The sequence below is a fragment of the Narcine bancroftii genome, chromosome 5, assembly GCF_036971445.1.
Source record: "Narcine bancroftii isolate sNarBan1 chromosome 5, sNarBan1.hap1, whole genome shotgun sequence".
NCBI classification, from domain to species: Eukaryota; Metazoa; Chordata; class Chondrichthyes; order Torpediniformes; family Narcinidae; genus Narcine; species Narcine bancroftii.
In genome coordinates, this window is record NC_091473.1 from 140,489,118 (window position 1) to 140,515,579 (window position 26,462).

A 26,462-nucleotide genomic window follows, 5' to 3' on the forward strand; every position below is an offset into this window, starting at 1 on the left:
TACTGAAGCAATGGTCAATGTAGTACTGTTACTAGAACTGTTGAACACTGTAGATGCTTGATTATATTTATCCTGAATGGATTAGAAATCTGTTGGTGATGTACTTACACCTAACCACCATGATGGCAGTAGAGCACATGATTGCTAGTTCTGGGAACGTCGCTCTTTAGGAGGATGCAAGGTCGATGGTGGGGGTTTAGAGAGAACTGGAAACCTCATTTGGGAAAGGTAAGTACAGTAAAACCCTTGGCATCTGACACGGGGATAAGTAGATGCCGGATAAGTGAATCTTGCCGTTGCTTGAGATTGTGGCCTGCATGTATTGTCAAACTAATGATGTTGCCCGCCAATTTTAAACTTCTGTATCTTCTACCTATTTGCTGGTTGCTTGAGGTTGAGGCTGCCAGTAAAAAAAAAGTTTGCTTGATTTCCAGATAACAGGGGTTTTAATGTATCTTAATTATGATTTGGTTTTATGCTTGAATACTTCTTTCTGAACAAAAAGGGAAAAATCTCATCATGAATCTGCAATCTTTAAACTTAACCATGTACAATCAGTGTGGAGAAAAAGCAATTCAGAATGTAAACTCTCTTTCATTTTTAAATCATTACATCACTCTTTACAATCGTATTCTAGTGGTGTTAAATGAATTGCAAATATACAAAGAATTAATTGGTTTGGGGAAGGAAGGAAAGAGTTATAAATTCCCAGGAAAAGAGCAGCAGAATAACACTAATTGGATAACTATCAAAAAGGACTCACAAGCGCAATAAAGAGCTGCTCGCTTTATTGTGTTATCCTATGATTTTATTGTTAAATTTCCTCCAGATTCCTTGCAGAATGAAATTTTCACACTCATTCAAAAGACTTTTTACTACAAGTTTAAGAATTAAAGATGCCTCAACAATTTATATAACTTGTTTTTGGAAACATTAAGTGTGGGATTCTAGAATCGTCATCGTTAGCAGTCGAAATAGTTAAGCAATTGACTGAGTCCCCCTAATATTTTGTTTATGGAACTTGAGAGGTAATATTGTACAAGGCATTAGTAATCTTATCCCTCCAAAAATGAATCACATTCTTTTCATAAATTGCAAAAGCTGTCAGTTTGATATGTCCCTTTCGGTCATAACACATTGTTAAACTAAATCACATTTGGCACTTTACCAATGTTTATATTTTGGAATCCCATTTTGACGTAAAAGTTGCAATTTTGGTTTATTTATCGATAAATCTAACCTGAGCAGTATTTTTAAAAATATTCCAAAAAGTAACCAGGTATCGGACAGCTAATTCAACTGTGGGGGAAATTCTGCAGTTTACAGGAAATATTCTCATCCTATCTATTTTGCAATCAATACAGAACCATGTTAAAGATGCATGGGAGTGAATGAGACATTTTGTCACTCACATTCTCAAGAGGTTTAACTGCTGTTCCCCACCTGTGTCACTGATCCTTAATCATTCCTGAAAGTCAGAGGAATAAAAACAGAGGCGTTTAAGAGTCCATTAAGAGGCAAGGAGGGCTTCGTTTTTTTTCGTGATAATTTTCTTAACTGCTACTTTCCCTTCCAGTTGTTTTCATCTCAACAGCAAATGTCCAATGTGGAGCCTGCTGTGGCTACTTGCTCCCCATCCAACTACTTCTGCTTCCACACAGCCTTGTACTAGTTTTTAACTGACTGTTCTCCTTCACCATGTCCACAGGATGCATTTCTTTTTTAACTCTCTTCAATCGCATGGGATGGAAGTAAAAAGAAATTAAAGTTGCCAAGAGGAGTATAAAAATTGCCAGCAAGTGAGATGAAGGAAAATTCCAAGATGCTTTATAATATCATAAAAAAACAATTGAATAGCAAAGGAACAGGTGGGGATTATTGGAGAACAAAATCCTAAACTGGATATGGTCGCTAACACCTTGGTTTGATTCTGAATAAATATTTTGTTGCCATCTTGAAAGAATTGTCAACTCTCATCTACCTCGTCCATCTCATAAGAATGAGATCACTAGTCATTATTCAAAATGCAAGATACAGTACAACCCCGATTATCCAAAATTCTCAGTTATCGAAACTTTTTTGGACCCAGAAGTGGCATCTGTTCAGCTCTGAAGATTTTTTCAGATAATTGAGGATTTCAGAAAAATCTGAAATCCTCCATTTATCTGAAAATTTTTGAATCCAAAACGACACAATTTCGCCTCCGAAAAATTTTGGATAAATGAGGGTATCCAAAACAATCAGAAACACTCAGTTATCCAATTTTTATTCAGAGCCAAACTGACATCACAGGTTGATAAAGTTTTAGAATTTTGGAAAAACCTCTGAGTAGAATTTTGAGTTTTTGGCAGTGGATTTATCTTATTTTGTTCGGGTTATTTTTTTTGTGAGAATTGAACATTATTTCCTACTTTAAAAGCCTTCCCTTGTTGTTTGTTATTGTTTAAATACTGTTACAAGTGATTTGCTGTTGCTACAGGGCTGTTTTTAAAAAATGACATGTTATCCGAAAGTATCTTTTATCCGAAATAGGCCCGGTCCCGACCATTCCGGATAATCGGAGTTGCACTGTAGTTGTTGTGTTGGAGAAAGATTTCTTAGGCTGAGCTTGTTTCCATTGGCAGGGTTGTGCTGGAAATAGAGCGTCGGAAATTTGGAGGGGTCTAGGTAAAGTGGATGGGTTGGATATTTTTGTGGATGGGCTGGGTATTTTTTCCTTCGGGAAAGTATGAATTTCAAGCAACATAAATCTAAGTACAAGGGATTGGAAAAATGATTTCACCAGAGGGTAGATAAACTCACTATTACAAAGGGTGGTAAGGGCAGAAGAAAGTGTACTCAAATAGGCTCTTGAGTGCTGTATTATACAAGAGTGAAACATTAACCTGCACAACTCTTTTTTAGCAATCCAAACCCGAAGACTGAATAGTCACCTTCTTTGCCATAAATTTCTACGATTTCATAATAACAATTTTATTTTTCACACTATGAACCATATTGACCAAAATACACATAATCATTTCCCTCTTGAATATACTCAGTGTCATTTTCTCCCCTTTTTCCCCCCTCCCTCCCCTCCCTCCTTCACCCCCCCCCCCCATCCACTCAACATTCAACATTAAACCCATTAAACAATGTCCATACAATGAAAATAAACCATAAAAACAATATTGAAGGAGATTAAAGCCATGGCTTTCGAATATATATTCAACCTTTATTAATGAATCTTAAGTTATTTATACCCAGAGTTAATTGAACTGAATAACTTGTCCTTCATCTTATCGCAAATCTCTGTATTTATTCAGCTTGAGAATTTGGGAAATGCCACCAAATGTTTCCAAGGTTGTCAGTTTGGGAATATTGCTGATAGTAAAATAAAGCTTTTTCATGTTTAACAAGTCATGTTCATTTCTCAGTAAATATGTGACTTTTATATTTCAATATTACTTCCCCATGTTGACTTTGACCATCCAACTTAAAACGAAGCAGTGGTTCCAACATTCTTCCCCAATTAATGTACCAGTCTTTAATACCTCAGATGATTTTTTTTTTTGTGCTTTGTGCTATTTATTTCCCTTTTATTGAATTTTCAAACTCAGTTTCCAGTAATCAATCACAAATTGCAGTTAATCAGTTATATACAAAACCAAGCCACTTTCCCCCTCCCTCCCCCTTCCCTGCACTCAACAGACCACAATTATGCACAACATTCAAGACACCCACAACCAAGATAGGGAACACATCAGGGATTTGTCACAGCCTGACAGACTTGATTGGGATGGAATGGACCCACCCCCTCCCCCCCCACACTTCCCTCAGTAGAAGGATAGACAGAGAAGGCAGGGCGGCAAGACACGCAGATCCACACTATAACTGTGTGCTATGGTTGCCAAATATTTTGGAAGGTGTTGCATCTTTTTCCTTAAGTTAGAGGTGATTTTCTCCAGGGGACCATGGCTTTGCATTTCTGCATTCCAGGGGGCAATGCCCAAGTGAGATTTCCAGGTAACCACCGTGCACTTCCTGACCACTGCTAATGCGATCATTACAAATTGGATTTGGAATTTGGACAGTGCTATTTACTTTCTTTCATTGATTTATTGGACTAATTGCAATACTCAAATGTAGTGGAGAAAGTCGGCAGGTATCCCGAGGCCTGGATCATTGGTTACCCTTCACTTCCTATGGATGCTGCACAACCTGCTTAGTCCCTCCAGCTCGTTTGTGTATTGCACTTAACCCTGGTATCTGCAAATTTTCTTGTTTCACTAAAGTGGATTAAATTAAAGATATAAAGGCATTACAAAACCTAATGTTCATAAAATGCAGCATAGAGTGAAACATGGAAGTCCACAGACGCTGTGATGGTAATAAAAACACACTGGAATGCTGTAGGAACTCAGCCGGTTTCGCAACGTCCAGAGGAGATAAAGATATATTATCATGTTTTGGGCCCATGCCCTTCTTCCAAGAATAAGCAAAAAAAACTGGAAATCTCAGAGTAAAGAGTGCTGGCTGGGGAAGGAGGCCAGACCAACAAAATGTGATAAGGGGAGAGGTGGGACTTGATTTTGACTGTGTGAAAGCAAACAGAGGGAAAGGGAGACAGAGCTGGGTAAAGGTGAGTGGAGAAGTTGTTGTGGAGGAGGGGGGTAGTTTAACTAAAGCCAGAGAAGTTGATGCTAATGCCATCCAGTTGGAGGGCGCCCAGATGGAAGATGAGGTGTTGTTCCTCCAATCAGCGGGTGGTCTCAGTCTGAAAGTGCATGAGACCATGGACAGACATGTCAGCAAGAAAATGGGATATGCACCCAGCCTCAAATTCACAGCCCATCTCTAGCAACACTGTCCCTTTTCTCAATGTCTCTAGGACCTTTCAAGCAAGGAAAATGTCTGACTATAAAAGCAGAGATTCTCTACCCTTACGCCTAGAGACTTTTCTGAATGCGCCGTGGCCAACTACGAGGCGCTGAATCCAACCCAAGCGGCTGGTTGGGGCAGGCTGATGACATCATCAACCCACGATCCATCTCCCCACTCACCCCTCAAGGCAGGGGCGGTGGGCGGAAGCTGTCAGGCAGTGGGGTTCAGTGGGAGCCATTGGGCATCAGGGGCCAGTGGGAGCCATCAGGCAGCAGGGGCCAGCAGGAGCCATCAGGGCAGCAGGGGACAGCAGGAGCCATCAGGGCACCAGGGGCCGGCAGGAGCTGTTGGGCATCTGGGGCCAGGGAGAGCACTGAGGGCGGCCAGTGCAGACTGTGACAGCCTCACCGGGCTGCTTCGGCCTTTGGGGCTGCTCTCCGCGGCTCAAAAAGCTGGAGAGCAATGGCAGTCTTCCCTAACCATAATCCCCCACACAGCTGGAACTGTTCTGGGAAACAGAGTGGTTCCAGGTGTGTGAGGATTATGGGTAGGGAAAACAGCCATGGCTCTGCCGCGTATTTAAGGTGGCGCTACGGCACCAGTTGCCCCGCCTCCATTGGCTCTGGAGGGCGTTACGAGGTGCCTCTCAACATGAATACGACGCAGGAGCAGCCTTTTAGGGTTGCCCCATGAAAGATAAGTTTTATGTTTTCCCTCCGCACTTGTAGCCGGCCTCCAGGCAAAGACCTGGCATGAAGTGGCCTTCTGTCTCCAACTCGGGAGACAAACTCCCGACAGACATCTTCAACAAACCCACCAACTTCCACAGCTACCTCGATTACACCTCTTCACACCCTGTCTCCTGTCAGGATCCATTCCATTCTCTCAATTCCTCTGTCTCTTCTTGCATCTGCACCCAGTTCGAGGACTTCCATGCCAGACATCAGACACGTCCTCCTTCTTCAAACAATGTGGCTTTCCCTCTACCACCCTCATATCCTCCATTACCTGCACATCTGCCCTGGCCCCTTCCATTCCCATGAGCAACAAGGACAGGATTTCTTGTCCTCACCTACCGCCCCACCAACTTTTGCATCCAACACACCCTCCTCTGTCATTTTTGCCACCTAGTACATGATCCCACCATTAGTCACATATTCCCCTCTCCTCCACTCTCTGCCTTCCATAGGGAGCCCTCCCTTTAAGACTCCTTTGTCCACCTCTCACCCTACCAATCGTCCCCATGGTACCTACCCCTGTGAATGCACAGGGGCGGCATCAGAAGGGATCTAATCGGGAGTCATTAGGGTAACCGCAGGGGTGGGGGTCACAAACTACTGTTTGATAACTCACTCAGCGGTGGGGCTGTGCCTTACCTACCATGGACCCTCTCCATCCACCTCGTCATCACACCTTCCCTTCTCTTTGGGATTGCAGACAAACGCTTGTGGTTTCAGAAACCATGTGACTCATTTTTGTGATACACCCTCTGATGGCATCACCTGCAACCCCTAGCGATGCTAGTACTGGGGTTTCCACATTTGGACCCGAAGCTTAAAGACTGCACATGAGTATCCATGGAAATAAAGCTATTTTCAAAAGCAACCATTTTATGTTTCACATGTATTTACCTCAATGCTATAATTAAGGGTGTTAGCGCTGTCTCCGCTCCATCCTCAACATTCATTGGAGTGACTTCATCACCAACATCGAAGTACTCGAGTTGGCAGAGTCCGCAAGCTGAAGACCCAACTGCGCTGGGTGGGTCACGTCTCCAGAATGGAGGACCATCACCTTCCCAAGATCGTGTTCTATGGTGAGCTCTCCTCTGGCCACCGAGACAGAGGTGCACCAAAGAAGAGGTACAAGGACTGCTTAAAGAAATCTCTTGGTGCCTGCCACATTGTCCACCGCCAGTGGGTTGATCTTGCCTCCAACCGTGCATCTTGGCGCCTCACAGTTCGGCGGGCAGCAACCTCCTTTGAAGAAGACCACAGAGCCCATCTCACTGACAAAAGACAAAGGAAGAAAAACCCAACACCCAACCCCAACCAACCAATTTTCCCTTGCAACCGCTGCAACCGTGTCTGCCTGTCCCACATCGGACTTGTCAGTCACCAACGAGCCTGCAGCAGACGTGGACATACCCCTCCATAAATCTTCGTCCGCGAAGCCAAGCCAAAGAAAAGAAAAAGAGAAGAATAATTAAGTTAAATGTTGAACCTCAACCAAACATAAACTTTATTCACAATAAAGTAAATACAAAAGGAAAATGATTCAAAGTTCTGTTTCTGTGAATTCCCAACACTATATTTTTACATTCATTTCTATTTACACCATTACCACCTATGTGGTATCTAAACACACACAAGGTGCTGATAATAAGACTTTGCCATCAACAACCAACACATCAACCCATTTCCAATTTAAAAGCATGCTGCAAAGTCTCTCTCTCTCTCTCACACACATTTTTGTGTAATCATGAAACCCAAGGCTGGAATCATAAAATGAATTAAACGCGTGGCTTAACTTTAGAAGTGTTGTCGGCAACAAGCGTTGGTGCTGTATCTCCAAGGAATGGTATCCTTCCACTCATTTGTGCATTTTCAGGTTAAGTCCCTCCCAAACACTGACGTAACAGTAAGCACACTTTATTCAGATTTAAATCTGGCGCGCACACTGCTTGCAATCCTGACACAATTTCCGTTATGACCTCACAAGTACATGCTCGTTCCACGTGTTACAACGTAACTTCCTTTCTAACATCACACAAGAATGCAATTTTCTTATTTTGTTTTAATTTCACTTATTTCATTTAGCGAAAAGGTTTGTTTTAATATGATAATATAACTTAATTATAGATGTTTTGTGCCAAAGGCTTGAGCTGTGGGAGGGGGGTGGGGTGGTGCAATGACTCATTTGGGGAGGCAATGCCCATGGATGTGTCCCCCCACCCCCCTTGGTGCTGATGTGTGACAACAGGAGATGATTCACCATTCAGGGCCCAAACCAGTCCATCCAAGTGAATCAACATTTCACCTGTGAATCTGCAAGGCTCATCTACTGCATCCTGTGCTCCTGTTGTCTCTCCCATCGGAGATACTGGGGCAGACTGAGAGATCGCTTTGTTGCACACCTCGACTCTTTCTGCCACAATAACGTGGATCTCCCAGTGGCCATCCATTTGAGTCCTCCATCTGATTCCCTTGCTGACATGCCTGTCCATGGTCTCGTGTACTGCCAGACTGAGACCACTCACAGATTGGAGGAACAACACCTCATCTTCCATCTGGACACCCTCCAACTGGATGGCATTCACATCAACTTCTCTGGCTTTCATTAAACCAGCCCCATCCCCCACTTCTTCCCTCATCACCTTTCCCCAGCTTTATCGTTCCCCATTTTCCTTCTGTCTCCTTTCACACAGCCAAAATCAAGTCTCTCCCTTTATCATATCCAATTAACACCTTGGTCTTGTGAAAGATTATGTTATATTTTATATTGTATATTTTAAAGGAGATAAATTGTGGGTTTTTTAGTGTAGGTCACAAACACTTCACAACACAGATCTCATTTAAAATGACAGAGCTCTGCTCAAGCCACACAGTCCAGGTGCCTTTGCCAAAACTTTGAGGAATGCCTAAAAAGACTTCACAAGTAAGTGTTATTTGGACATGCTGTGGAGTAATGGATTATTGTTTTGGAAAGCAACAGATGAACGGACTCTAAAGATTCAGTCTGGAGCCGCAGTCTGTCTGAGTGCAGTTGGCTGTTCTAAGAGGGTCATGTGCTTTTCTGTGTGTGTGTGTGTGAGAGAGAGAGAGAGAGAGAGAGAGAGAGAGAGAGAGAATTCAGTTCTACAGTTCAGCAGCAGCAACTGGGACTGGAACAGGACAAGCTGACCAGCTTGTGGAAACCCCCATTTTGAAGATGGGTTGTGAGTTCTTAGTTCAGCCTGGTCAAAGCCCTTGTGGTCCATACAAGAGGAAGGGAGTGGGTGTATTTCACCAGAGATAAGGGAAACAGAAAAGGAATTCTGTGGTGACCTGAAAGAAATACGTTATCATCTGGAAAAGCCTAATGGGACAAGTTTCTTTGGCAAGACACTGAAGTTGGCTGTTCGGAAGGAATCAGTTGTTTGACTCTCTCTCAGAAAACTAACAAGAACCTTCCTGAGTGGTAACCATTTACCTTTCAAGGACCAAAGCCTGCTGAACTTTATAAATGTTAAATTCTGTGAAGAATTGCCTGATATCAGTGAACTTGGAGGAGTGAGAAGTGAGATTGAACTGTGAATCAAAGAACTTTTCTTTGCACATACACGTGCACTTAGAATTAGAAGGGGGGGGGGGGGTAAGTTAAGTTATTAGTGAGAAAATGGAAATGTGGCTGCTGGTAAAAATAGAGCACTGTATACAGATTAAATCTGAAGATATGATAAATATGCCAATTTGACATTGGAACTGAAAAAAAAATGATTCTGTAAAAAACAGCGGTTGTGTCATTGCTGTCATTTGAAATTTATGCACATTTGAAAAACATGAAAATATAAAAGAGACTTGAAACCATTGGAATGACATGTAAGAGTTAATGATGGCGTGGTATCATTAGTACTCATGTCAAGTACTACACATGATTTTCTTGGACGGTGGCTTCCACTGTGAAAGCTCAGGACATTGGTTAGAACATGTAATGTATCACGTAGGCAGGTAGAATTTCCTGCATGTCTATAAAGAATTGTGCTCATCTGATGAAGAACAACTAAAAGATTTCAAAATTAAATCATCGGGTTTTAGCGGCCCGTGCACGAAGCCACGGATCGGCCTGCAAAATGGCTGATGAGCATGGCAACCGCGCGGAGCCCCAGGTGACCTCCACATGGTGGGAAGATGGGGAACTCTGGTGGGAACACCAGCCAGTTCCAGGCCGGCGCTCCAATGGGCCTATATAAGCACGACGGCCATGGCAATAATCCAGTCTTGTATTCCAAGGCTTTGGTGTACATGCCATTCTTTTCCACACTCATGTAGCACAATCACTACATTGGTAACCCCAACAGACCCAACCGGCAGTTGGGCCTGAAGATGATGGATCAAGCGGAGGCAGCGACCATCCACACGATCTCTCTTAGGCTCTCAACGTTTTGGGTGTCGCAGCGACATATGAGGTTCGAGCAGACTGAGCTTCAGTTCCAGCTTTAGCAAATCACCTCCACTGACACCTGCTATTTCTACGTCGTGAGCGCCCTCAATCAGGACAAGGCAAATATGTGGCCCTCAAAGAGCTGTTAACCCACACTTTTGAGTTCTCCTGGCGCGAGTGCGCTGCCTGATTACTGCATATGGATGGATTGGGGGACAGGGTTCCATCCGCCCTGATGAGCAAGATGGTCGCTCTAACCAAGGGCCACAGCCTTGCCTGCTCTTTGAGCAGATCTTTCTGGAACAACTGCTGGAGGATATCTGACTCTTGCTCACAGATGAGGACTTCAACGACCCTCGGAGGCCCAGGCGGACGTGCTCTGGAGAACGAAGAAGGACACCAGCGCCATTGTAAACCACATCAGCAAGCCCTATGAACAGCCGCCCGTGAGTTCAAGTCCAGCGAAGAGGCAAGTTAATACCCCATGACAGCTATGCTTCTATCATCAGTGATGGAGTGCGGAGGCCCGTCGATTCCACCCACCCTGCGGGTTTCTGAGAAACACCCTGGCCAACCGTCATTGGTGGCTAAGGTGGTTGGCCCACATAATAGCCTCCTTCATATCTGGGACTCCTTGTTGAGCAGTCGATTCTCGGTCAACACTGACGCCGAGATAAGCATCCTACAGGCCTCTATTTGGACTTTTGGGAGCCGCACCATCCCCCTTCGTTTTGACAACAGCCGCTTTACACGGACCTTTACCCTCGCAGCAGTGGCGCAACAGATCCTGGGGCCAACTTCCTTCGGGACCACTGCTTGCTGGTCGACCTCAAGGGATGGCGCTTGAAGTACACCAGAACATTTCAGGCTCTGCCTCTGGAAGAAGCCAAGCTACCCGTGCCCCATCTGAACTCTATATCGCTTTCGAACAATTAATTCGTCCACATCCTGGCGGAGTTCCCCTCGATAATGGCACCACAGTTCTCTGCGGTTGAGCCAAAGCACAGGGTAAGGCACCATAGTTTGACCAAAGTCCCCCCACTCCATGTCAGGGCACACTGGCTCCCTCCCAAAAAGCTCAGCTTAGCAAAGGAGTTTAAGAAAATGAAGGAGATGGGGACTGTGCGGTCCTCTGACAGTCCCTGGATCTCCCCCCTCTGCATGGTGCCCAAATCAGTTGGGGGGGGGGGTGGTTAGAGACAATGCGGCAACTACCGCCACCTCAACGAGGCCACCACGCCTGACAAAGACACTTATCCTACATGTCCAACATACAGCACATCGTGGGGAAAAGCAACGTAGTAGCCAATGCTCTGTCATGTCTTGCGATCGAGTTGATACATGCCCTGTCCCAAAGGGTCAAAGCGCAGCAGCAGGACCCTGAGATTCGCGCATAAAGGACAAGCCATCTCCAGCCTCAGGGTGGAGGACATACCCGTCAGCCCAGGTAACCTGACACTATTGTGCGACATCTCTAACGGCAGCCCCTGCCCCATCGATCCGGCTGCATGGAGGCACCAGGTTTTCGATGCTGTCCACAAGATAGTGCACCCCGTAATTCACGCCATGGTCAAAATGGTGGCTAGCAAGTTTATCTGGCAAGGCTTCTGTAAACAGGTCAGCCAGTGAGCCAAAACATGCTCAACTGTCAGTCATCCAATTTCCCATATTTGACCACTCCATGAGGTGGCCTGAGGTGGTCCCGTTGGCTGATACCACCACAGAAACCTGCTCCAGGGCACTCATTGACACAAGTATCCTGATTTGGGGACCCAGATCATCTAACCTCAGTCAGGGGGGCACAATTAACTTCTGGACTCTGGGCAGTGCTGGCTAACTTCCTGGAGACACAGCTCCACCATACCACAGCATACCACCCTCAGGCCAACAGGTTGGTGGAGCAGTTTCACAGGCACCTCAAGGCAGCCTTGATGGCCCAGCTCAAGGGTCCCAACTAGGTGGATGAACTGCCTTGGGTCCTGTTGAGGACTTCAATGCCTTGGCGGTGTAGATGGTCTATGGTTCACCTTTGATCATTCTGGGGAGTTCCTGGCCCCCGATAAATGCCCAGAAGACCCTGCAGCAACCCTTGACAACTTGCAGTAAAAACTGGGGTTCTTGGTCCTATGGCAACCCCCACCACATGATGAGCCCAAATATAATGTCTCCAAGGACTTAAAGATTTGTCAGTATGTATTTGTGAGAAGGGGCACACCCTGGATGCCCCTGCAACAACCATACAAGGGGTCTTAAAGGGTCATCAGGAACAACAGTTCTATCTTCATCCTCAACAATGGCGCTAAGGAGGAGACTTTTACCGTCAACCACCTGAAACCAGCATAACTGGACTGTAACGAGCATGTCTCTACTCCTCCCCTGCAATGCAGGGTCAGACCACTAAGGCTAAGGACAATGGTCTGGTCGCTGGTTCTGGGTGGGGGGGTTCGTGTAGTGGCCCGTGCACGGAGACACAGACCAGCTCGCAAAATGACCAATGAACGCTTCGACCATGCAGACCTGGGGGTGACACCGGCCATCGTCCCAGGTGTCCTCTGCACAGTGGGCAGATGGGGAACTCTGCCAGGAACACTGGCCAGTCCTAGGCCGGCTCTCAAATGATGCAGGGCCCTGATGTCAACACCTGGGGTCCATATGAGCGCAACGGCCAGAGCAATAAACCAGTCTCGTTTTCCAAGTCTGGTATGAGTGTCGTTCTTCTCTGTGCTCACATAGCGCATAAGCTACAGGGTAACCAAAGTGTCTGCCCTTGCAAACAGTCTGTACTAGACAGATGTGAGCACCTGACACCATCACCTCAATGAGTTTTGAATCACCAGAGATAAGCAGCATTGTTAAAGAGGGAAGCAAAGGACCTGTTGAGCCAGCAGGTCATGGTGGGCAGCGCAAAACTATGCTCCACTCCAAATAAAGAGTGAGAAATAAGAAAATAGGAGCGAGAAGAGGCCATTTGGTCCCTTTAAGTCCACTCCACCTTTCAATATAATTATAGCTAGTTTTCCCCACACCTCATCTCTTCTGGATGAGATCCCCAAACATTCACTTCCTTGAACTTTCAAAACCGAGGGATCTCACCACCACAAACATCCAGGATAGAAAATTCGCTCCAGTCCCTCCAGCAAGAGCTTTACAGCAGATGACATTTCACTGGCTCTACACAAAGCCCTGGAAAACCTGAACAGCAAAGATGCATACATCAGGATGCTCTTTATCAACTACAGTTTGGCATTTAACACCATCATCCCCTCAAAATTGATCAGCAAACTCTAAGACCTGGGACTCAAAACCCCACTGCGTAATTGGATCCTGGATTTTCTCATCTCCAGACCACAATCAGTGAGGATCGGTAAGAACTTCTTTCCTCCACAATTTTCATCAGTACCTGAGCACCACAGGCCTGCGTTCTTAGCCCCCTGCTCAACTCACTTTACATCTATGACTACATGGCTCGGTACGACAACACCATCTACAATTTTGCTGATGCTTCCATAGTAGTGAGCTGTATAGAAAGGGGAAATGAGTCAACATTCAGAAAGGAGATTGAAAACTTGGCTGAATTAACAACCTTTCATGCCATGTCATCAAAATCAAGGTGCTGATTGTTGACTTCAGGAAGGGAAACCAGAAGTATACGTTCCAGTGATCATTGGGAGATCAGAGGTGGAGATGGTGAGCACATTTAAGTTCTTGGGACCCACTATATCGGAGGATCTTTCCTGGACCCAGTACACTAATGGCATCATGAAGAAAGTACGTCAGCATCTCTATTTCCTCAGGAATTTGCAGAGGATTGGTATGACACTATTTCTAGTGGTGTGTGCTGGAATGTGTGCTGAATGGGTGCATCACAAATTGGTATGGGGACACAAATACCCCTGAACATAAAGCTCTGCAAAAGGTAGTGGACACAGCCCAGGACATCAACGGTAAAACTCTTCCCCCCATTGAGAACATAATAGGAAACATTGCCTTCTGAGAGTAGCAGCCACACCACTCAGCACACACTCTGTTCTTACACTGCTGCCATCAGGAAAGAGGTATAGGTGCCACAAGGCTCACACCATCAGGTTCAGGAACAATTGCTACCCCTCTACCATCAGACCCTTCAACAACAAATTCAACCAGAGACTCATTTAAGGACACTACTTTTGCATTTTTTTTATTTTTTTTCCCTCTCTGTATTGCACAGTCAGTTTGTTTACATTTCTTTATTTGTTTCCATGTGTTTAGTTTTTTTGCGCTACCAATAAGTGGTAATTCTGCCTCTCCCACAGCAAAAAGAATCTCAGGGTTTTATGACATGTCGTGTATGTACTTTGACAATAAATCTAAACTGAATCTGAATCTAATCTTGTAACTCTGTACTCTTAATCAAGATTATATGTTGTGAGTGAGGAAACAGGCTTAGTAGGTCTACCAATTTTGGTAGGCAAGGATTTTATTTACAGAAGGCAAATATGGGAAATTGTAACTGATGTAGCACACACATAATGGCATACATAATGTAGCACACATAATGGCATACATAATGTAGCACACACATAATGTAGCACACACACACGCACACGCGTGCACAGTTTACAGCAGCCATGGAAAAATAAAGCGGACAATTAACAACAAACATGGAAAAAATAGTGTGGGAACAAAATACACACATATAATGAACTGTTACGTACAATAATCAAAGAAAAATCACTACAATGCCCCACCACCCCTTGGCTCAGTGCAGGCACAGCTTTATGCTACAAGGGACACTAATTAAATGCTCCCAACCCTTTTAACAGTGCACATCTTAACAACAATTTCTCCTGCGTCCTTCCACTTTTCTAGGCCTGGAGTGAAGCAAGGTGGTCCCAAGCTGGCAAAGAGAGAGAACAAAGAACACATGGCACCTTTATAGTGCTGGGTGGGGGGGTGGGTGGGGGGAATTCCAGCCCAGGTCATTAGCAGGGTAAAGTGGCTCAGTGCCAGGAGGGTTAATCCTATTTCAACAGCCAAATGCCAAAAGCCAAGAACAGGCAGGCTGGAGAGTCCAGTCCAGGTCATTTACATTGAGCCAAAAGCAAGGTGTGCACTAATAGGTGGGGCAGCTGGTGTGTCCTCCAACTAGGTAGGGGGCAGCCACAACCCTTCCCAATAAATTATCCTACTTGTAGAACCCTTTCAACATCTCCCGTCATGTCCGCTTAGCATCCTAGAATCTTGAAAATTTCAGTTAAATAGATTATATAGCCATGTTAATGTTGTAAAATACTTCAATGTGCAATCATAGGACCACTATAAGCAAAACTCAAATAAAGAAAAATAAGGTAAATGATTTAAAGCTTGTCCAAAGAGATGGGTTGAAAAGGAATGGCTTGAATGAGGAAAGAGGCTGATGAACAGACAGTTACAGAACTTAGAGCCTTAGCATCTGATAATACTGACTTTGATACTTTTAAATGTTTACAATTTTATTTACAACACGTTGCCCAATTACACCCAAATTAACCTACAAACCTGTATGTTCCAGAAGATGGGAGAAAACCAAGCTCACGCAGACATAGGGAGAAAGTATAAATTCCTTACAGACAGCTCTGGATTCAAACTCAGGTCACTGGTGCTGTAACAGCATTGTGGTAACCTTACTGCTCCCAAAGCAATTAAACTTGGGGATGTGTGAGCACCTTAAGTATTCTCTGTGCCATAGGTGCTCTGTGATTAGTAAGGGATTGTTTAAGGAGGTATGTGGGTGGAAAGAAAAATTTGAAAACCACTGTTTTAATCCTACCTAATTGACTCGTTATGTGCTCAGTTTCAAAACTCCAAAGGAAACGGGCCAATGACAATTTTTCTCAAGCAAAATATTTCAGGAACTATCAGGTCTAGAGGAATAGCTCTCAACCATCCCTTCCCATTCACATACCACCTTAAGTAATCCCAATGCTCTGTGATTAGTACACGTACACAATCCTTTATCTGGATCTCTTGGGGGACAGTGTGTTCTGAATTTCAGATTTTTCCATATCCACCCCCACCCCCCTTCCCAGTTGCACTGCCACTCTCCCCCGCCCCCTTGCCCGCCTGACTCATGCTGCCGGTCTCCCCCCCCCCCCCCCCAACTCGCGCTGCTGTCTCTCTCCCCACTTGCCAGATTTTGGAGCTTTCCGGATTTTAGATGTCCAGATAAAGGATCGTGTACCTGTAGTAGTTTTCAAACTTTTTCTTTCCACTCACATACCACCTTAAGTAATCTCTTACTAATCACAGAACACCTATGGCAAAGGGACCAAGGTCACCCAACCAGGTGCAAGAGTAAGCCAATGTCCCACAAGGGTGGTATGTGATAAGGGCTTTTCGCAAAGATCTGGATGAAGTCATGTTTGTCATGGGATTTCAGACAATCAGGTTACCAATTATTTATTTAAGGTTAGCCAAGTCATCAAACTTGGACAATGTATTTATCCCCTCCGATTTGGTTGACTTCTAACCCACAATCTAGTCATTGTTGAAAATATAAATAGAACGTATTCATCCAAAATCCTATTGGTTCATATCCGAGTTTCCAACAAAGTAGCAGTTTTGTGGATGAAGATTAGTTGTGATTTTGGCCCTATTCAAAAGACTGCAATGCTGTGTTTCAAACCAGGTGCCCTTGATCCAAAGAATGAATCAGATTTATATAGAGAGAACCATGTGCCAAGGCAATTCTAAAAAAAATGCTTTCTGAAAATTAAATTCTCCAAAAGGTTTGCCTATTTTTAATTAAGTGAAGGTAAGCTTTTTTTTAATGTGCCTGAGATGGTCTGATCTTGGAAGCTAAGACCAGGCTCAGTCCTGGTCAATACTCGGAGGGGAGACCGCCAAGGAACACCAGGTGCTGTAGGTTTCTGTGAGGGGGGCTGGACAAAGTGGTGACTCTCTGTCTGCCTCACTGTAGACAAAAGTTAAAGAATTTCATGTATGTTACATTCTAAATGTGTTACCTGACAATAATGGAACCTTTACCTTTAATCTCTTAGTTAGGCTGTATTGCAGGATAAACTTCAAAAAGAATTGCAGCTGATCTGCAGGAAAGATAAACAAAAGTGTGAAAAAGCATAGCTTTACAGTTATTTTGTGTTCCCTTGAAAACAATAGAGCTAGGCTTCCTTAAGTTTAAGATCATACTACCAGCTACATCTTCCCTTTTCCACTCCTATCCACTTTACACAGGGGTAAGTCTCTCTGATTCCCTGGTCTGCTCTTCCTTCCCCACCCATCCTTCCAGCCCTTTAGGTACTTCCTGCTGTAATCACAGTAAGTGCTAAACATGTTCCTTCATCTCCTCCTTCAATTCCAACCAGAGCCAACAACAGACCTTACAGGTGAGGCAGAACTTTACAAGCTGATTGTCCAACCTAATTGCCTGAATTCGGTGCTTCCCTCCTCTACGTCAGTGACACCAAACGCAAATTGGGCGACTGTTTTGCTGATGACATGTCTGTCCTCAACTTCATCTATTAACAGGGTGAGGCCCTCAATGTTATGCTGACCCATACATTCCTAACAAAAAATTCCTTCCTATCTCATAACCCTCAGTTTTTCTTTCATCCATGTGCCAGTCTAAGAGTCTCTTAAATGCCCCCAATATTTAAGTCTCCACCACCATCCCTTGCAAGGCATTCCAGGCACCCACAATTCTCTGTGTAAAAAACATCCCCGATGATTCCCCTAAATTTCCTTCCCTTCACTTTATACATATCTGTATGTCCTCTGGTGTTTGCTATTCCTGCCCTGGGGAAAAGGCACTGACTGTCCATCTTGTTTATGCCTCTCAGAATCACATAGACGTCTATTCATTCTCTCATTCTATTCATTTTTCTCCAAAGAGAAAAGTCCCAGCTCTGCTAACCTTGCTCATAAGACTTACTTTCCAATCAAGGCAACATGCTGGTAAATCTCTTCTACATTTTTCCTGTAATGAGGTGACGAGAACTGAATACAATACTCTAAGTGTGGTCGTCATCACATATAACCCTGACATTTGTTTTCCTGTGGGTCAGGCAGAATTTTTATGTATCAGTAACTGTAAACTGTACGCAAGAGAAATGTAAACAAGGAAAGAAATGTAAATAAAGTGACTATACAATTCAGAAAAAAATAAATATTCAGTTAGAAAATGGGCATGCAGGTACAGCAGGTGGTGAGGAAGGCGAATGATATGTCGGCATTCATAGCGAGAGGATTTGAGTACAGGAGTAGGGCCTTGGTGAGACCACATCTGGAGTACTGCGTGCATTTTTGGTCTCCTTACCTGAGGAAGGACATCCTCACCATGGAGGAGGTGCAGAGAAGATTCATGAGACTGATTCCAGGGATGGAAGGACTTGCATATGAAGAAAGGTTGGATAGACTAGGTTTGTATTCTCTGGAATTTAGAAGATTGAGGGGGGATCTTATAGAAATATATAAAATTCTTAAAGGATTAGACAGATTAGATGTAGGTAGGTTGTTTCTAATGCTGGGAAAAACCAGAACCAGGGGTCACAATTTAAAAATAAGGGGGAAGTTTTTTAGGACTGAGATGAGGAAAGATTTCTTCTCTCAGAGGATGGTGGATCTGTGGAATTATTTGCCACAGGAAGTAGTTGAGGCCGGTTCCTTGTCAGTATTTAAGAGTAGGTTAGATTTGGCCCTTGTGGCTAAGGGGATCAAGGGGTATGGGGAGAAGGCAGGTACTGGGTACTGATCAGCCACGATCATATTGAATGGCGGTGTAGGCTTGAAGAGCCAAATGGCCTCCTCCTGCACCTATTTTCCTATATTCTATGTTTCTATGTTTATCCATAGTAGACTACAGCATAGAAAACCGGCCATCTGCCCCTTCCAGGTCCCACTGACCTGCACTTTCTCCATAACCCTCCAGACCTCTCCCATCCAATTTATTCTTAAAGCTCAAGAATGAGTCCGGATATAAATAATGTGTAGAGTTAGTGTCCTGAAATGAGTCTCAGCTTGATTTCGTTGTTTCCAAGCCTAATGGTGGAGGGGTAGCAACTGTTCCTGAACCTGGTGGTATGAGCCTTGTTGTAAAAACACAAAGCTGGATAATTCAGCAGGTCAAACAGTATATTTTCTGTTGCAAAGATAAGATACATAACCAACGTTTTGGGCTTGAGCCTTTCATCAAGGTATGAGTCTTTTTGGAATTATATCTACGATCCTGCAGCAAGATAATTAATTGTGACTTGAATTAACAAGCAATGAACTAAATTCTGATATCGAACTCTTAAAAACAGAAATACTTATTTGACAACAGCTTCTTTTTTGGGTGGGGCACATGATATCCTGAAATGAGCGTGTGATTCACTTGTCAGAAGCTGTTGTTTGGGTAACAATTCCGTTTTTATGAGCTTCATCAGTGTGGTGTATGGAGGGAGGGTGTGCCACAAACCAAATCTAAGGGCTGAACTTGTGCACTTTGACCAGTTATTTCCTTAGTGCTATTGAGACATTATCACCAGATATACCTATGTACAGGAAATCATACACTGTAGTGTTCAGATGTGATTTCAAAACAATTTTTTAAAAACAAGTAGAGACTGGATGGCAGCATCTTTTAGAATACACTCCTTTCATCATTATGTAACCACATTTCTCTTAGAAGAAATGTACTGTTCCAATGGTGCAAACGAAAATGTAGCAATGCACCTTTCATTTCTCATTTGCACTTGGGTTGGTTTTTACTTGCTATTTGATTGCCTCTGTCTCTCCAACACCACTTCCCAGCCTCACCAAGATGTCATGTGGGTGGGGTAACACTTCTTGTGTTTCTATCAAAGAACATCTTGACAAATTGTCTTTAGATTTAAATAAGGAAATGCAGAAACTTAATTCTGATCAAATATATTCAATCAGGAGGGATATGGATTATCTGATTGATCACCTTTTTTATCTTAGGGTAGGGGGTGTAAAACTAAACACCATAGGTAAGACAACAAGAGTGGACCTGGCTTGTAGCGTACAAGAGGGTGGTCCTTGCTTGAATAATAGAGGAGGTTGACTTTGCTTGAATAGTACAAGAGAGTGGTCCTTACTTGAAAAGTACAAAAGAATGAACCTTACACAAACTCCTTGAAACAGAAGTGGGCAGGTGGAGCTGAGCTCACGGCCAGATCAGCCATAATTTTACAATGGCAGGGCATGCTCAATGGGTTAAATGGCCTACTTCTGCTCCTTTGTTCTATGTTCTCATCTTCTGAAAAAAAAATAGCTGACTGAGGTGATCCATATGAGTGATTATCTGGCCTCTGCTGTCCGAGACAGTAATCCATCTTTTCCTTGTTTAGATTGCAAAACCTCCTAAATTGGGTTTATTATCTCTCTTAAGATGGTAAAAATTACAAATTTACCATTCTACCCCTTTACCATTCTACATTCTACCCCTCAACAGTTTTGCTATAGTGAAATGTTAATGTTGCAAGAGTATCCTTTTAAACTAATAGGTAATTAAAGAAAGTGATGCTAAAGTTACCCCTAGGGAAGACAGTAATTAAATATTACATCTAAACAACAACCCAGTGTGCTGAAGGCTAATATTAAACTGGAAAGTGTGTGAAAAGATCCACAAGGACATTTCTGGGATTGGGAGACTTGACAGGAGAACCATGGACAAGATGACGTCTTTTGTCCTGGAGAGCTAGGAGTTCAGGGGTGGCCTTACAAAGGTATTGATCAGCTTCCTTTTTACCCAGTGGTAGGGGGTTTAAATCTGAACATCATAGGTTTAAAGATAAGAGGTGAAAGATTTAAAGAGGTCTTGAGCAGCAACATTTTCTCCCACCAGGTAGTGGGTGTGTAAACAAGATGCCAGGAGAAAGGTGTAGAGGTGAGTAGAACTGCAACAATTAAAAGACATGGGTAATAAGTTTAGAGAGATATGAACTAAAGTCACGAGCTCAGGAGTCAACATGGTTGGTATGAACGAGTTGGACCAAAGAGTATTTTACCTCCCGAAAAGTTTGCTGTACCTGCTTGCTAACTTTCCAATATTCACGTGCAAGAACTCTCAGCCTCTTCTGCAGCAAGAGTCTCCCAACCTAAGAATGGCCCATTTATTCTGACTGTATGTTTCCTGTCCATTAACCAATCACCAATTATGCCAGTAGATCACCCTAATACTATACCCTTTCATTTTGTTTCATACACTCGTGTATGGAGCATTAAACCTTGTTGAAAATTGAAATACAGCACATCCTAGTTGCAACCAAAAATAAACCAGCTGATTTTCCAGTTTCCCTTCATGAATCCAGACCATATCCCTCTGCTCAGTCCTGTAATTATGCAAAGGACACCTCTATAGCGTCTACATTTATACAGTACGATGATCCTAGCTCATCTTGTAGTTCCCTGTTCTCTCTCTCCCACCTTTCTTAAGGTAAGTGTTCGTACCTCTCAATCTTTGGAAAGTAGTCCTCGAGAATCTATGGAATTTTGGAAGGTGTTTAACTCCCTTTTTCAAATCATTCAATTGCAAACAGCAGTTTGACTTTCAATCTCATTCATTTTCGTAGTCCAGTAAAACCAGACCTACTGGGATTGGTAGATGGTGGATAAGCAAATTTTCTGTTTCCTTGCAACTGTGTGAAAGGAGAACTAACAGCAAGGCAAGCCAATTTTAAGTTTATGAATTTTTTATCCATTTATTTTCTGCTTTTTTTTGCCGGTTTTTTTATAAATGCTTATTTTTTACAGCTCCTCATTCTTCTCAACTTGTCAAATATCCACTATTTCTGGAGGTATTTTTCATGGTTTTTTTTGTGAATACAGACTCAAAATATTCGTTCAACATCTCTCCCATTTCCTCATTGAATTTTATTTCTCCTTTCTCAATCTGTAAGGGATCAGATTAACTGTCACTAATACTTTCCTTAATACATATCTGCATAAGTCAGTATTTCCATTTCATGTTAGATTATTCTCACTTTCTGTTTTCCTGACCTCTCTCAAGGTTTTGCTCCTTCCTGGTCCTCCTTTCCTGAATTCTGTAATGTTCCCAATCCTCAACCTAATTGCTAGTTTTCGTGACTATATAAAAAGCCTTTTCCTGAGCTAAGGTTGAATCATTATATATTCCTCTTAAATTTTTGAGATTTAAAATTATAAATAATTCCTCAAATTTTTGAGATTTAAAATTATAAATAATTCCTCTTAAATTTTTGAGATTTAAAATTATAAATAATTCCTCAAATTTTTGAGATTTAAAATTATAAATAATTCCTCTTAAATTTTTGAGATTTAAAATTATAAATAATTCCTCAAATTTTTGAGATTTAAAATTATAAATAATTCCTCTTAAATTTTTGAGATTTAAAATTATAAATAATTCCTCAAATTTTTGAGATTTAAAATTATAAATAATTCCTCAAATTTTTGAGATTTAAAATTATAAATAATTCCTCTTAAATTTTTGAGATTTAAAATTATAAATAATTCCTCAAATTTTTGAGATTTAAAATTATAAATAATTCCTCTTACATTTTTGAGATTTAAAATTATAAATAATTCCTCAAATTTTTGAGATTTAAAAATATAAATAATTCCTCTTAAATTTTTGAGATTTAAAATTATAAATAATTCCTCTTAAATTTTTGAGATTTAAAATTATAAATAATTCTTAAATTTTTGAGATTTAAAATTATAAATAATTCTTGAAATGTCATACGTTGCTTTTCTATTGCTATACATTTTTGCATAGATTCCAAATCTATCACCGCCAACTAACTCATGTTGCATATCTTTATTTTTGTTTTATTTAATCTTGAGGACTCGGGTTGGATGTAATTATATCAATTTCAATCTTAATGTAAAATTCTATCATATGAGGATCACTCTTCCCTATTAATTAATAGGGAAGAGTGATCTTCATGGGATTATTAATTAACCTCTTCTCAATGAACATTGAAGTACCCAAACGTTCAAGTTACTGGATTTTGAGTCCAAGGATTCTAAATATACAGTGTAACAAAGAGTGCACAGCAGCACCAAGTCATTGTTTAATTGGACCCAGGCAGTAAAGCCACATTTCTGATCATTCCAGTTGCAGATTGCAGATTTCAGATTTATTGTCAGAGTACATACATGACATCACATACAACCCTGAATTTCTTTTACCTATGGGCGAGGCAGAATTACCACGAATTGATAGTGCAAAAAGTAATTGGTAGTGCATAGCATAAACATGTAAACAATCAAAAGAACTGTAAACAGATAACAAATGTAAACAAACTATGTAATATAGGGAGAGCAAATGCACAAGTAAGAGTCCTTAAATGAGTCCCTAATTGAGTTTGTCGTTGAGGAGTCTGATGGTAGAGGGATAGCAGCTGTTTCTGAATCTGGTGGCACCTATACCTCTTTCCTGATGGCAGCAGTGAGAACAGAGCCCGTGCTAGGTGGTGTGGGTCTTTGATGATTGCTGCTGCCCTCCAACGGCTGTGTTCCCTGTAAATGTACTCAATAGTGGGGAGAGTTTTGCCTGTGATGTCCTGGACTGTGTCCACTACCTTTTGGAGGGCTTTACACTCAGGGATATTGATGTTTCCATTCCAGGCCATGATGCAGCCAGCCAGCACACTTTCCACCACACATCTGTAGAAATTTTCCAGGGTTTTTGATGTCATACCAAACCTCCGCAAACTCCTGAGGAAGTAGAGGCACTGATGTGCAATTGGTGTGTTGGGTCCAGGAAAGATCCTTCAAGATAGTGACTCCCAAGAACCTAAATATGCTCAATCCTCTCCACCTCTGATCCCCAGTGGTCACTGGATTATATACCTCTGGTTTTCCTTTCCTGAAGTCAACAATCAGCTCCTTAGTTTTGATGCGCCATTCAGTCTCCATCCTGTATGCCTACTCATCCCTGTAGAATCATCTGCAAACTTTTGGATAGAGTTATTGTTGTACCAAGCTATACAGTCGTAGTTGTAAAGTGAGTAGACCAGGGGGCTAAGAACACAACCCTGATTGTGGTCTGGAGGTGAGGAAATCCAGGTTTGGAGTTTGCTGATCAGTTTTGAGGGGATAATGGGAGTCAGTAAAGAGCATCCTGATTTTTGCATCTTTGTTGTCTTGTTGTTCCTGGGTTTTGTGTCGGGCCAGTGAGATGGCATCTCCATAGACCTGTTGCCACTATAGGCGAACTGGAACAGATCCGTGTCACCGCTCAGACAGGAGATGATATGCTTCAACACCAGCCTTTCAAAACATTGTTGATGTAAGTGCTCCGGTCGACAGTCGTTAAGGAAGATTACTTGTGAGAAATGGTAATGATAACAAACCCAATAAAAAAGTTATGAGGTAGGGAAGGTTTTTTAGAAATATATAAACCAACACCACATCATGGGCCAAAGGGCCTGTGCTGTACAGTAATGTCATTGTTTTAAATTGCAGACCTACGTCATTTGTAGCAGTTACCATGAAGTCTATGGACTGGCAGAGAGACAGCAATGATCTAGGACTTAAACTGCTTAAAGCGCATTGAAAGAACCAAAGACTTGTTGATCCAAACCAAGGCTTTTATTAACTAAAAAAGACTGGAGCCTATCACAAGTAGGTCGACCAGTCCAGAATGACCTGGTCTGGCTAGGAGCAACCCTTTATGACCTGCCAGAAGGCGTGGCTTTGCTCTCAGCCAATCACAGTCATCCTACACTACAATCTGTACATATACACATTGGTGATAGAATCTGTACTATCACATTCACCCCTTCTTTGAGAACTGACCCCAGGGTGGATGGAGGGCTGTTAAAAAAAAAGAAAAAAGAAAGAAAGGGCCCGGTGGAAGTTAGGGACTGCACCGGTCAGGGGGCCTGACCATCCAGCGTGACCGCCATAGTTCCGGGATTGGGGTCGCCAGATTCGTGTCACCGGGAGACTCATCAGGTGCGGCCACTGCTTCGCTCAATTCCCCAACGGCATTGTCGACAGTCTGGCCTGAGCTGGTGGGGTGCTGGTCCCTCTGTTCAAGCACATGACCTAGGGGAGAAGGATCTGGGGGAAGTTGGGTTGGAAGCACTGCTGGGCCTGATCCGGCTTGGGCTAGGTCCCTTATCGAGTCGGTGTCCTCCTGCTCGTCCAGGTACTCAGTGTAGGCTTTATGCAGGTTCGCATGGAGCAGAGTCACTCGGTCAACCAAGGGGTCATTCTTTGAGTACCGGATGTGGCGTCATAGGAGGACCGGCCCGGGAACCATGAGCCACACCAGTATGGTTGTTCCCGATTCAGATTTCCTCGGGAAAGAGAACATCCTTTCAGGGGGGGTGGCATTGGTCACGGTGCACAGGAGGCTGTAGCTGACTGTGGGTCGATGTCGAGGCGTTCCAGCCGTAGCATACACTCCATCCCTTCAAAACCTTTTAGTTAATAAAATTGTAGAGCACATCAAAAGAACCAAAGACTTGTTGATCCAAATCAAGGCTTTTATTAACTAAAAGACTGGAGCATATCACAAGTAGGCCGACCAGTCCAGAATGACCTGGTCTGGCTAGGAGCAATCCTTTAAGACCTGCCAGTAGGCGTGGCTACACTCTCAGCCAATCACAGTCATCCTACACGACCATCTGTCCATATACACATTGGGGATAGAGTCTGTACATTCACACTGACCATTCAAATTTTCCCTCTGTGCAAAGAAGATGATCCACAGAAATGTGATTGACAACACTGGAATCTTACCAGAGTGTATTTTCTCCTAATTTTCAGTTACCTTTGAAGCTGCATACCTAATGTGTTCAGGCCACTCAAAATGAGTAATGGGTAGTTAGCCAGTGAGATTAGGATATTCTTATAACCTCTTGATTGTTTGACTGCTGTCTGCTGTCATGTAAGCTCTTCCAAAGGTGAACTTTCCTCTCATATAATATTACATGGAGTGGGGTTGTTAAATTGGGACGCACATTATTATTCACTTTATAAAATTAAAATTAATTATAAATGAGCAGTGACATAAATCCAAGCACACACACACACACACACACACACACACACACACACACACCAACTGTGTCTCTGTGGAATGAAAAGAATGGAATTTAAATGTTACAGCAAAGATTATGGGTTTGGTGCTTCGACAATAACATTTAATGAGATATTTTTAGCTGGTGACATTTTGTCACAGGATGATTCTCCACGTGATTCTAATTCTTGTGAGGTGTTAATAAAGTTGAATGGAACTTCTTTTCTTAAAGTGGAATTTAACATTTTGTAATGATATAACATTAAAAAAATGCATCAAATTTACCTGATTCTTTTTTTTTGGTTGGGAGGGGGGGTAACTATCTAATACTTATAGGAAATCCAGTGATCTGATTAGGGCTAATTATCTAGTATATGTCTTAACATTAGGGAGGGATGGTGGAGATATACAACAGATGGCTATCGAGTGAAACACTAGGTGAGTCACAGCCCATCCAACAACT

The 26,462-nt window shown here is 42.8% G+C and overlaps 1 protein-coding gene across 1 annotated transcript in view; it reads left to right on the top strand.

The window, feature by feature from the left end:
* rpap2 (RNA polymerase II associated protein 2) overlaps nt 1-3,398 on the top strand; it is a 123,668-nt gene extending 120,270 nt beyond the window's left edge. Inside the window, exon 12 of the mRNA XM_069939231.1 lies at nt 1,709-3,398. The gene's annotated coding sequence lies outside the window, so the exon portion shown is untranslated. The remainder of the gene's footprint in view (nt 1-1,708) is intronic.
* Nucleotides 3,399-26,462: the final 23,064 nt, after the last annotated feature.